General features: G+C 47.1%; 1 protein-coding gene across 1 annotated transcript in view; it reads right to left on the reverse strand.

Annotated features, from left to right (window-relative positions):
• The window catches only part of LOC141101554 (uncharacterized), a 56,614-nt gene that overhangs the window by 37,013 nt on the left and 5,894 nt on the right, over positions 1–13,707 (reverse strand). The gene's annotated exons all lie outside the window — the stretch shown is intronic.

Raw genomic sequence — 13,707 nt, forward strand, 5'->3', positions numbered from 1 at the left:
TATTAAGGAGTCGTTGGAGAAGGGTCATATTAGACCATCCTCTTCACCCTTAGGTGCTGTTTTTTTTTGTGGCCAAGAAAGATGGTTCATTAAGGCCTTGTATTGATTATCGTTCCCTCAACAAAATTACAGTTAAATATCAGTATCCAATTAATAAAAATGGGTAATTTGCGCTAGCAGGATACCGTTCGAACGTTGCAAGGAAATGTCTACAGTGGAGCTGATTCACAGAACATATATAACATTACCTTCGTTCGGATGAAATAGAAACTAATAGAAAACTCCTTCCTCAAGCAGGATCCCGGTGCAGAGATGACGCTGCAAACAGTAGTGATGCTGACGGTGGTGAGCTTGAGAACGTTAAAGTTCAGTTGGTGAATGCAGGTATTGGACGCTACTCCGGCCGGTAGCAAGCGTCCTTCTAATCGCGTGACCGCCGCCGACACCCGGCGAGTATAACGGCGCGAATAGGGTCCAAAAGCCGGCAAGGTAGCAGAACGTGCAGGACCTTGCGTGACGTCACGGTCACGTGGAACACCACGTGACTGGCTAGTGAGCACAAAAAAGACCAAAAAGCTGTCTTACGCGTTTCGGAATCACCGGATTCCTTCTTCAGAGATGGTCTATGGTGATCAATTAAGTGCTTATATACCCGCGATCTCCAAACTCCATGTTCATTGATTAAAGGCAAACAATTCAATCTCGCTGTTTAGGCCATTAGGAACAAGTGTATTCATTTCAAAAATCAGTCTACTTTCTTCTCTTGACATTTGTTGAATAAAGTTCCCCTTTCGCCAGCTTTTTTTAACCACTCTAATGCCCGTAACTTTAACATTTTTAATAGAGCCTCCATGCTGATTAGCAAAATGGTGTGAGAGTGGGTGACCCATAAATTTGTTACCAATATTGCGCAGATGTTCTGCTAATCGGACATGCAATGGACGTTTTGTGCGTCCTATATACAGTTTCCCACAGGGGCACGTAATACCATATATAACCCCTGTGGTGTCACAGGTTATAAAATCCTTAATTTTTACCTCCGCAAATTTATTAGTAATTACTCCTTGTTTTTCAGAGGTCAGTTTTTTACAGGGGCCACACTTTCTACACGGAAAAAAGCCCCCTGGTAATTTCTCCGGATTTGATGTAATACTACTTAAGGGTTTGGAAATGGAGGGGGCTATAAGATTGCCCAAATTTTGCGCCTTCCTGAAAATAAACCTAGGATATGTTGGTAAAGATTCCCCTATAACCTTATCATTTCTCAGGATATTCCAATGTCTCCTGACAATTTTTTTAAAAATAATACTATTAGAGTTGTATTGTGAAATTATAGGGGTATCTTCCATAAAAACATTGCCATTTTTTCTCATTCGTTGTTCCAATAGTTGATCCCTTGGAATTTTTTCCACTAGTTTTTTTGTTTTTACTAAAGATGTTGGATCATAATCCTTATTGGAGAACTTCTTCATCATTACCTCTGCCTCTCTATCAAAATCCTCCCTTTTCGAACAGTTGCGATAAGCTCTAATTAATTGACTTTTTGGGACATTTAGTAGCCAGCTAGGTAAATGGCAACTGTCAAGTGAAATAAAGTTATTAGAATCTGGAGGTTCACTTCTGCTCCGGTTTTATGGCAACCTGATGTCTCACTTCCTTTTCAGGTGGAGGTAGATGCTTCAGAGATTGGTGCAGGAGCTGTTTTGTCCCCAAAAGATCCGGTGACGTCTAAAATGAATCCCTGTGCCTTCTTTTCCCGAAAGTTCTCCCCATCTGAACGCAACTATGATGTGGGGAATCAGGAATTGTTAGCCATTAAATCGGCATTTGAGAAGTGGAGACATTGGTTGGAGGGAGCTATACATCAAGTTTTGGTCCTCAATGACCACAAGAATTTGATTTACCTTGAGTCGGCCAAGCGCTTGAATCCTAGACAGGCTAGGTGGGCCTTGTTTTTTACGCGTTTTGATTTTGTGGTCTCCTTTCTTCCAGACACTAAGAATGCTAAGGCAGATGCCCTTTCTAGGAGTTTCTTTGCTGATTCTCCTATTGTGACCAAGCCTACTACCATCCTAGGTGAGGGGGTAGTTCTTTCTGCCATCTCGCCCGATTTGAGACGTGCTCTGGAAGAATTTCAGGAGGACAAACCTGAGCGTTGTCCTATGGGAAAGTTGTATGTTCCTGACCAGTGGAGGAAGAGAGTGATGTCTGAAGTTCATTGCTCCGCATTGGCTGGTCATCCAGGTATTTTTGGTACCAGAGATTTGGTGAGTCGGTCTTTTTGGTGGCCCGCTTTATCTCGTGATGTAAGGAATTTTGTGCAGTCCTGTGGGACTTGTTCCCGGTCTAAACCCTGTTCTCGCTCTAGTGGGTTGTTGATGCCCTTGCCGGTGCCCAAGAGGCCATGGACCCATATTTCAATGGATTTTATTTCTGATCTTCCTGTCTCTCAGAGAATGACTGCTATCTGGGTGATTTGTGATAGATTCTTTAAGATGGTCCATCTTGTACCACTCCCAAAGTTGCCATCTTCCTCAGAGTTGGTACCCTTGTTTTTACAACAGGTGGTTCGGTTGCATGGGATTCCTGAGAACATTGTATCGGACAGAGGAGTTCAGTTTGTTTCCAGATTCTGGAAAGCTTTTTGCTCCAACCTGGAAATTCAGTTGTCCTTCTCCTCTGCGTTTCACCCTCAGACTAATGGGCAGACAGAGAGTACAAACCAGACTTTGGAGTCCTATTTGAGATGTTTTATATCTGCTGATCAGGATGATTGGGTCTCATTTTTGCCCTTGGCCGAATTCGCTTTAAATAATAGAGCTAGTTCTGCCACCTTGATGTCGCCCTTTTTCTGTAACTTTGGGTTTCATCCTCGATTTTCTTCAGGGCAAGTGGAATCTTCAGCCTGCCCAGGTGTTGACACTGTTGTAGAGAGAATGCAGCAGATTTGGGACCAAGTGGTGGATAAGTTGTCTCTCTCCCAGGAAAAGGCCCAGCGGTTTTCCAACCGGCATAGGACCATTGGTCCCCGGTTTAAAGTGGGTGATATGGTTTGGTTATCATCAAAGAATATCTCTATGATGGTGGCTTCTCCAAAGTTCAAGCCAAGATTTATTGGACCTTACAAGATTTTGGAGATTCTTAATTCGGTTTCTTTTCGATTGGCTCTTCCTGTTACGTTTAAGATCCATAACGTGTTTCATAAGTCGCTGTTGAAGAGGTTTGTTGAGCCAGTAGTTCCTATTGCGGCACCTCCTGACCATGTATTGGTTAAAGGTAATGTGGAATATGAGGCAGAGAAAATACTGGATTCTCATCTGGCTAGACGGAGACTCCAGTATTTGGTCAAGTGGAAGGGTTATGGCCAGGAGGACAATTCTTGGGTCTCTGCCTCTGATATTCATGCCGAAAGATTGGTTCGTGCTTTTCATCGGGCCCATCCTGATTGGCCTGGTGGCGTGGATGAGGGTTCGGTGACCCCTCCTCAAGGGGGGGTACTGTTGTGAATGCATTTTCTGGTTCACCTCTGGCTTCTGGTGAGGGTGATGGAGCTGGCTATGCTGACAGAAGAGTAGTGAATTCTCTATCTGGACTCCCTCTGTTGGTGAAAGGAGGTAATGAAGTTGATCTAAATGGCAGAGACCTGCCACTTGAGGAGGAGGACTGCGATTGGACATCGGGAGTCTTCGATTGGATTTAAGGCAGCCGACTTACTATTTTCTTGCTGGTGATTTCTCCTGCCTGTGGCTTCTGGTTTCCAGTTCTGTTCCTGACTTCTCAAAGCTAAGTTTGCTCTGCTATTGTTCATATGAGTTTTGGTCTCGTTACTGGGGCTGGGGCTGTGCTGAATTCCCATTTTTGTCTCTGATTATTTCAGTTTGTTTTTGTCCCTGATCAGTTGATCTCTTTTGCTCTGTCTTCAGAATATACCTGAGTGCTGATATAGGGATTTGAAGTCTAGCGGCTTCAGGGCTTTTTTCTTATCAGACGTGTTGGACATCTTTTTGGCAGGGTTTTTTCGGATTGCAGACAGCAGCTTTCCTTTCCTATTCTTTCTAGTTAGTGTGGGCCCCACCGTTTGCTCAGCCTATCTTTCTATCTGTGTTTGTGTTTTCATCTTGTTTCACCGACAATACATGTTGGGGGTTGTCTATTGCTTTTGGGTCTGCTTTGGGGCTGTTTAGATTTTCCCTTTTCTTTTTTTTAGGCTTATTTATTTCTCCAGCCGTGTCGAGGCATCTAGGACGACCGTAGGCACGCTCCACGGCTACTGCTAGTTGTTGTGGATAAGATCAGGGTTCTGAAATCCGCTAGTTACCAACCTCTCTGGTTTTCTGGGCTTAGCTTGCTTTTTGTTTTTCCTCCTTGGTGACTCATTCATAACAGTACTCCTAATAAAATGCAAAACAAGCCACCCACTCTCCTCCCACATGCTCTCCCTCTCTCTGCATTTCCTCACTGCTGGTGACACATCTCCCAACCCTGGACCCCCACAGCTCATACCTCCCATTACTACACCCTTCTATCGTTCCCAAACCAACACAAACACCAGAAATCTTTCCCACCTCAAATCTGTGCCACTGACAACCACCACCTGGCTCCAACTCTCTGGATCACTCTGGAATGCTCACTCCGTCTGCAATAAACTCCATGTGATCCACGAACTCTTTACCTCTTGTAACTTTTCCTTCCTTGGCCTCACCAAAACATGGCTGACATCCTCCGACACTGCCTCCACTGCTGCGCTATGTTACGGCGGCCTCCACTTCACCCACACTACTCGCCCTGGCAACAGACATGGCGGAGAAGTGGGCCTTCTCCTTTCTTCCAACTGCACCTTCAACCCAATCCCACCTTTTACCCCCCCTTATCCTCCCCTCTTTTGAAGTCCATTCCGTCCGCATCTATTCTCCCTCCAACCTCCAAGTGGCCGTCATATACCGACCTCCGAGCCCGACCACTGCCTTCATTTACCAATTCTCTACCTGGCTCCTTCACTTTCTCTCTGCTGACATTCCCACCATCATCATGGGTGACTTCAACATCCCCATTGACACCCACCAGTTGGCAGCCTCCAAACTCCTGTCCCTTACTTCGTCCTTTGGAATTACTCAGTGGTCCTCCTCAGCCACCCACGCAGAAGGACATACACTAGACCAGATCTTCACCCGCCTCTGCTCTGTTTCTAACTTCTCCACCTCCCCTCTATCTGACCACCATCTACGCATTTCTCATCCCTGTCATCCTCACCTGTCACCCATGTCCAGCAGCATGCGCACCCCCGCAGAAATCTCGCACATCTAGACACTTGCACACTCTCTGACTCTATTCTACCACTGTCCTCCATAACTTCACTCCATGACACAGACACAGCCACTAGTTTCTACAATGCCACTCTGCATCAGCCATCAACTCAGTCGCCCCTGTCATGCATAGCAAAGTGCGACAAATCAATAGACAACCCTGGCACAATAACACCACTAAAAAGCTTCGGCAAGCATCCAGAATTGCAGAACGGCGCTGGAAGAAAACACATTCGCAAGACGACTTCACTGCACTCAAACAAGCAACACTCCCATTCAAATCTGCCTTCACCTCTGCTAAACAGGCCTACTTTACATCCCTTGTATCTTCCTTACCCCACAACCCCAAACAGTTGTTCAATACCTTTAACTCCCTCCTCCACCCACCACTGCCCCCTCTGACTTCCGTTATCTCTGCCGAGGACTTTGCCGCACACTTCAAAAACAAGATAGACCAAACACGGCAAGTCTTTATTGCTCAACCACCACAACCCATTTGTATACCAGACCAATGCCCAAACCCCATAACCTCCTTATCTAACATCACTGAAGGGGAGCTTGCTCATCTTCTCTCCAAATCACACCTCACCACTTGTGCACTTGACCCTATCCCATCCCACTTCCTCCCCAACATCACCACCACCCTTATACCATCCCTAACCCACCTCTTTAACCTATCACTAACTTCTGGTACCTTCCCTTCTGCTTTCAAACATGCCACAATCACACCTATCCTTAAAAAGCCAACCCTCGATCCAACAGCCACGTCCAGCTTTCGCCCAATATCGCTGTTCCCATTCGCTTCTAAACTACTGGAGCAACATGTCCCCCTGAACTTTCCTCCCACCTCTCATCTAACTTGCTCTTTGAAAATCTACAATCTGGCTTCTGCCCCCATCATTCCACTGAGACAGCCCTGACCAAAATTACCAACGACCTACTTACAGCCAAAGCTAACGGACAATACTCTATACTCCTGCTTCTAGACCTATCCTCTGCTTTCGACACAGTTGACCACTGCCTCCTACTACAGATCCTCTCCTCCTTTGGCATCAAAGACCTCGCCCTATCCTGGATCTCCTCATACCTTTCCAACCGCACATTCAGCATCTCCCACCCTCTCTCTGTTGGAGTCCCCCAAGGCTCTGTTCTAGGACCCCTACTCTTCTCAATCTACACACTTGGCCTGGGGCAACTCCTAAAGTCCCATGGATTCCAGTACCACCTTTATGCCGATGATACTCAGGTCTACCTCTCTGGCCCAGACATCACCTCTCTGCTCTCCAGAATCCCAGAGTGTCTATCAGCCATATCCTCCTTCTCCTCTCGCTTCCTCAAACTCAATGTGGACAAATCTGAACTGATCATCTTTCCCCCATCTCACAGATCTTCCTTACCCGACCTTTCTATAACAATTGACAACATCACGCTTTCCCCCGTATCGGAGGTCCACTGCCTGGAAGTAACCCTTGACTCTGCCCTGTCCTTCAAACCACACATCCAAGCTCTCTCCACCTCCTGTCGCCTCCAGCTCAAAAATATTTCCAGAATCTGTCCCTTCCTCAACCCTCATTCTACTAAAATGCTTGTACATGCCCTCATCTTCTCCCACCTCGACTATTGCAACATCCTTTTCTGTGGCCTCCCTGCTAACATCCTTGCACCTCTCCAGTCCATCCTCAACTCTGCCGCCTGATTAATTCATCTCTCTCCTTGCTACTCCTCCGCTTCTCCCCTCTGCAAATCTCTTCACTGGCTCCCATTCCCTCAGTGTATCCAATTTAAATTACTAATACTGACCTACAAGGCCATCTACAACCTGTCTCCTCCATACATCTCTGAACTAATCTCCCGATACCTTCCCTCACGTAAACTCCGGTCCTCCCAAGACCTCTTTCTCTCCTCCACACTTATTGGCTCCTCACCCAACCGCCTCCAAGACTTCTCCCGAATAGCCCCCATCCTCTGGAATTCCCTGCCCCAACACGTCCGGCTATCAACCACACTCGGATCCTTCAGATGGAACCCGAAAACCCACCTCTTCAGGAAAGCCTACAGCCTACAATGATCCCCGCTGCCTCCTCACCACTACTGGAGCTACCGCCTCACCATCACTGGAGCTGCTGCAACCCCCCAACCTCCTGTCTCCTTCCCCACCATCCTGTATTATGTAAGCCCGAAAGGGCAGGGTCCTCTCTCCCCTCTTTATCAGTCTGTGATTGTTAGTTTGTTTACTGTAAGTGATATCTGTAATTTGTATGTAACCCCTTGTCATGTACAGCACCATGGAACCAATGGTGCTTTATAAATAAATATTAATAATAATAATAATTTGAGATTTTGAATGTCAAATTGACTGGAATCAAGATTGGACGCCATGTCGCATTTAGAGAGCCCCTGATGTACCTAAACAGTGGAAACCCCCCATAAGTGACCCCATTTTGGAAACTAGAAGCCCCAAGAAACTTATTTAAATGTGTGTTGAGCACTTTGAACCCCCAAGGACTTCACAGAAGGTTATAACGTAGAGCCGTAAAATTAAAAAAATATATTTTTTCCACAAAAATGATCTTTTTGCCCCCAATTTTTATTTTCCCAAGGGTAACCGGACAAATAAAAGTTATTGTGCAATTTGTCCTGAGTACGCTGACACCCCATATGTGGGGATAAATCACTGTTTCGGTGCATGGCAGAGCTTGGAAGGGAAGTAGCACCATTTGACTTTTTCAACGCAAAATTGAGTGGAATTGAGATCGGACACCATGTCACGTTTGGAGAGCCCCTGATGTGCCTAAACAGTGGAAACCCCCCACAAGTGACCCCATTTTGGAAACTAGACCCTGTCACGTTTGGAGAGCCCCTGATGTGCCTAAACAGTGGAAACCCCCCACAAGTGACCCCATTTTGGAAACTAGACCCTCCAAGGAACTTATCTAGTTGTGTGGTGAGCACTTTGAACCCCTAAGGGCTTCACAGAAGTTTATAACGTAGAGCTGTAAAATCAAAAATCATATTTTTTTTCCACAAAAATGAACTTTTTGCCCCCAAATTTTTATTTTCACAAGGGTAACAGGAGAAATAGGACCTCAAAAGTTGTTGTGCAATTTGTCCTGAGTACACTAATACCCCATATGTGGGGGTAAATCACTGTGATCACCTTACTGCGATTTTTGGGAGGTAGAATGCACACATCCACAAACGGTGTAGAATTGTTGTTATTTTTTACGCCGTTCCTTGTGCGGTAATAGTGATTCGGCGACTTTATTCCTCAGGCCGGTGCAATTACAGCGATACCAGATTTATATCCTTTTTTCGTGTTTAGCTTCTGTCACACACTAAAAGATGCTTTTTTTAAAGAATTTTTTGTAAGAATTTTTTGCATCGCCGTATTTTGAGAGCTATGATTTTTCCATATTTCGGCCGACAGAGTTAAGTGAGGTTTTTTGATTTTTGCGGGGCGAGCTGACGTTTTTATTGGTACCATTTTCGGGCACATAACATTTTTTGATCGCTTTCTATTCTGCTTTTTGTGGGGGCACAATCAACAAAAACTAGCAATTCAGGAATTGTTTTTTTTTCTCAGTTCCGTGTGTGGTAAAATTAGTATGGCAGCTTTATGCTACGATTACAGCGATACCTCACTTATATCATTTTTTATGTTTTGGCGTTTTTTTACACAATAAAAACTTTCATAGAAAAAATAATTATTTTTGCATCATTTTATTCTGACAGCTGTAACTTTTATATTTTTCCGCTGGCAGAGCTGTATGGCAGCTCATTTTTTGCGGGACAAGATGGCGCATTCAGTGATATTTTTATTACCATTCGCTTTTTTGATCGCGTTTTATTCCAATTTTTCCAAGCAATGTGATGAAATCGCTTGGAAAAAGTATAATTTGCAAGTTTTTTGTGGGTTTTTTGACACTTTTATACATGGGATTTTTACGGACGTGGCGATACCAAACGTGTGTACTTTTTTGTTTATTTTTTACATAAAAATGTGTATTAGGGGATTTTTTTTTAATTATTTTTATTATTTTTTTAATTTATTTTTTTTTTACACGCAGTGACAGTTTAAACGCAGGACGGACACAGTCTGCCATGGTGCCGGAACTGACATCCTGCCATGACGGACTGTGTCCATCCTTGGACGTTAAGGGGTTAAACAGTAAACCAGAGTAGCCCTCATTTATGGTGGACCATTGGAGCTACTATGAATCCTGAGCAGAAGATTAGAGATAATAATATTGCTCCCCATTTCAGGAGAGATTGTGCAGTAATCTGAATTCCTTAGGATCAGAAACAATGTAATGTATGACGTGGAGTGAATCCATGACACCAGGGCTGGAGCCAACACATCTCCTGCAGGCGGGAATAAATGTATATTACAGCCCTCAGCCACGCACAGCTTAGAGATCTATCAGGGCACAGGTGGAATGTTTGTCCTGGAGATTATCACAATCCTCCTTGAAGTTAGTTGGTTTTAATACAAATGGAAAAGTCAGGATAAAGGGAAACTCTGCTGTTATTGTGCAGAAATCCACACTTGGCCTCACTGCACATTTACTGTTGTCGCTCATAAAAGGGAAGTTTGGCCAGAAAGACTGGACCTGGTCTTGTAGGGACCATGAGACATTCAGCAGCACAGAAGGGAGAGAAGATTCATCCAATAGGATCTCAGGGATCTAGGAAGCCAACAGCATCATTACCCTCCGCTTTCTCTTACAGGCCCAGCATAAGATTGTTCTTCAAGGGATTTTCTATCTTGTCAGCACATTCTACGTACGCTGTCATTTGGCTTTATAGTTACAGATCTGGGCAGGTAACGGTCAGCGTCTCCTAATGTGAAGGAGAGAATGGCTAATGAAATCAATTATTAACCCCTTCCTGACCCATGACGCCTACGTAGGCGTCATGGTATAAATCGAGTTCCTGCGGGTCAGGTAACCGAGGTCACCGAAATGACACCCAACCCACAGGTATTGGTGGACCTGTAGTTAACCCTAGGGGGGTGGCTTTGTCCCCCCTCGTGGTTACGATCGCTCTGATTGGCTGTTGAAAGTGAAACAGCCAATCAGAGCGATTGTAATATTTCACCAATGAAACTTGGTGAAATATTACAATCCAACAATGGCTGATGCTGCAATAGCATCAGCCATTGGCTAGAGCTAGGTGACCTCTGTGTCACCCCCAAGATCCACGTGACGCTATCCCTCCAATCAGATGTGGGGCGGGTGTCAGGTATGGCTGCCCTCGCTCTTCAGCCTCATCCTGTCCGTGGAAGGTGAAGAGCAAGGTGCTGCCTGCTGCCCTGACACCTGACAGGTCTCTGCATGCTGCTGCTGTCGCCGGTCACCGTGCCTGCTGCCACTGCCGCCGATCTTCCCTCTGGTACTGTGCTCCGCTCCCCTCTGTTGCCTGGTTACACCCCCGCCCCTGTGATCACCCCCCCCTGCCGAGGTGATCGCCCCCCCGCCCAGGTGATCGCACCCCCCTGCCCAGTAATTACCCCCCTGCTGCTGCCGCCACGATCTCCCCTCTGTGCTGTCCTCCACTCCCCTCTGCTGCCCAATTCCACTCCATCCGGCCCTGTGTTCACCCCCCTGCAACAGAATTCGTCCCCCTGCCCCTGTGATCACCCCTCAGCCCTGTAATCACCCCCTGCCCCAGTAATCAGCCCCTGCTGCTGCCGCCGCTGATCTCTCCTCTGTGCTGTCCTCCGCTCCCCTCTGCTGCCTGATTCTACCCCCCGGCCCTGTGATTGCCCCCCTGCCCCAGTGATCACGCCCTGCTGCTGCCGCCGCAGATCTCTCTTCTGCTGCCTGATTCCACCCCCCCTGGCCCTGTGATCGCCCCCCTGCCCCGGTCATCGCCCCCGGTGATCACCACCCTGCTGCTACTACCTCCTGACCCACCGCGCCTGACAGCCCCCTCCTGCCCCCCCGCGCCTGACAGCCCCCTCCTGTAGTAGAAAGTTTCAAGCACTCGCACATACACAAGTACACTAAAAGTTTATCTTTTTTTACACATACACACCACACACACAATGTCCCACTCGTCACAGTCATCCCAGTCTCAAAGGGTGTACTCAGCTGAGGAGGCATATGCCTTCACTGCCTCCGAAGCGGATAGTGAGGGGGAGGACCCCACTTTTCTCTATTCCTCCCACTCTTCCTCCTCCAGCGACACAGACTTACCACCACAAGATGTCGCAGGATGAGAAATCGTCTGGAGCCCAGGGAGGAAGAGACGGAGGCCGGGGGAGAAGACCCACAGCCAAATGTGAGTAACCCCTAACCTAGCGCTAGTCACGCCCAACCTAGCACTAGTGCCCCCTCCTGGACCCCTGTCCCTGAGAATTTTGCTCCACGGATTCCTGATTTCGTTCCCCAATCAGGAATCCAGTTTGAGACTGCCAACTTCAGGGAAATAGACATTTTCAAAGTCTATTTCTCGGAGTCCATTGTCAGTCTTATGGTGGAGCAAACAAACTTGTACGCCCAGCAATTTTTGGCTGAAAACCCTAAATGCTCTACTTGGAGTCCCATTGACTCTGCAGAAATTATGAAATATTGGGGACTAGTCCTTTACATGGGGATTGTGAAGAAACCAGAAATTCGTCAATACTGGAGTACTGTAATTTTATATCAAACTCCAGTATTTGGCATGGTTATGAGTCGCAGACGTTTTGAGGCGATTCATAAGTTTCTCCATTTTAGGGACAACACTGACAGCCTTCCCCGCAATGACCCCAATTTTGATAGACTGTTCAAAATTCGGCCAGTCATCGAACACTTCAGCAACAAGTTTTCTGAAGTGTACATTCCTCAAAGGGAAATTTGTGTGGATGAATCCCTCATCCACTTCAAAGGGAGACTTCAGTTCTGTCAGTATCTGCCCAGCAAAAGGGCGAGGTACGGGATAATACTCTATAAGCTGTGTGAGAGTACCTCACGGTACACGCTCAGCTTTAGAGTTTACCATGGGAAGGACACCAGCCCCCAGAATGTCCACCTGCTCTGGGGGTGAGTGGGAAAATAGTGTGGGATTTCGTCCACCCTCTGCTTGATAAAGGTTACCACCTGTACGTTGATAACTTTTATATAAGCATCCCACTCTTTCGCTCCCTTTCTGCTAGAGCTACTGTCACTTGCGGTATCATGCGCAGAAAACAGAGGGGTCTCCCTTTGCCACTAATTGAGCAGCCTCTCCCAAAGGGTGAGAGCCAAGCTCAATGTAGCGGCAACATGGTTGTGGTCAAGCTCAAAGACAAAAGAGACATCTTTCTCTTGACATTCCATGGTCCCGGTGTAGTAGGGGCCCAGATTGGGGGGTGGTCCACTGCTTACCGCGGCCAGACAATGCAAAGACGAGACGGAGGCAGATTTCAATTGTAACAGGTCCGAGTTTATTGGCCATCCTCCTGACGACCGTAGCCATACACCACAGCACCTTTACAGTGTGGCGCCCCTGAGGCTCAGTCGCCACAGAGGTACTGCCCCTTCTCCTGAGGTGCGGTGCCCCACCATCCAGGTAAGGTGGGAACTCCTTGCCAAACTCCACCACCTGCACCCCACACACAGGATAGTTCAGCAGGGCCACATTGCGGCTCAGTGCTTAGAGAGTAGCAGAGCACCTCTGGTGGTTCCTTGCTTCGAAACACGAGATGTGCTTGGAGGTGGGTGGAGTTAGATATAAAAGAAGGGGAAAGATAGGATTTAGAGTTCAGAGAGTTTCAGGAGGGGAGACAAGGAAGACAGTCAGTCAGGAGAGTCTGAGGACTGGTCTGAGGAGAAGGAGTGCTGCAGCTGCCTCAGTGATCTGAGCCAGCTGGCACGGGAAAGAAGGAGAGAGAAAGAGAGAGAGACATAGAACTGTAACCTGCACTTCCATAAGTAAGAGAAAGACAAGTACGGAACGAAGGAGAAGAGAACAGAGAGGAGTTGTGGGTTGGAAGAGGAACCCTGCCTATAAGTTCTCAGCGCAAGGCTGGGGCCCGGTCCCCGAGGCTGTGTGGACACTTATGGTTCTGCAGCAGACACCGGTGGAGTAGTTGGCTGTAAATGCACTACTCCCATCTAAGACTTGGGACACAACAGCAAACTGCTAGAGAGCCGGGATCCAGGAGGTCCCCGAGCAGGCTACAGCTGTCTGTCATACAAGTGAGGTTCTAGGAACATCTGTAGGAGGCATTCCAGGGTAACTAAGTACTGGAGTGCTTCACCATTACAAGCGCATTGGAGGAGTCGTTCAGAGAGGCACATGTTGGCGGAGTGTTGGCAGGGAGAGTCCTATCTTGCCTGGAGGTTGGCTGGGCCTCTACCCCGGAGGACACAGTACTGAGGAAGGCACCTGTGTGCACTACGAACTGTGAGTAAAGCTTTGAAACTGCAAGCCCTGGTGT

The sequence above is a fragment of the Dendrobates tinctorius genome, unplaced genomic scaffold (genome assembly GCF_039654945.1).
Source record: "Dendrobates tinctorius isolate UK_male_01 unplaced genomic scaffold, ASM3965494v1 ptg000119l, whole genome shotgun sequence".
Classification (NCBI taxonomy): Eukaryota; Metazoa; Chordata; class Amphibia; order Anura; family Dendrobatidae; genus Dendrobates; species Dendrobates tinctorius.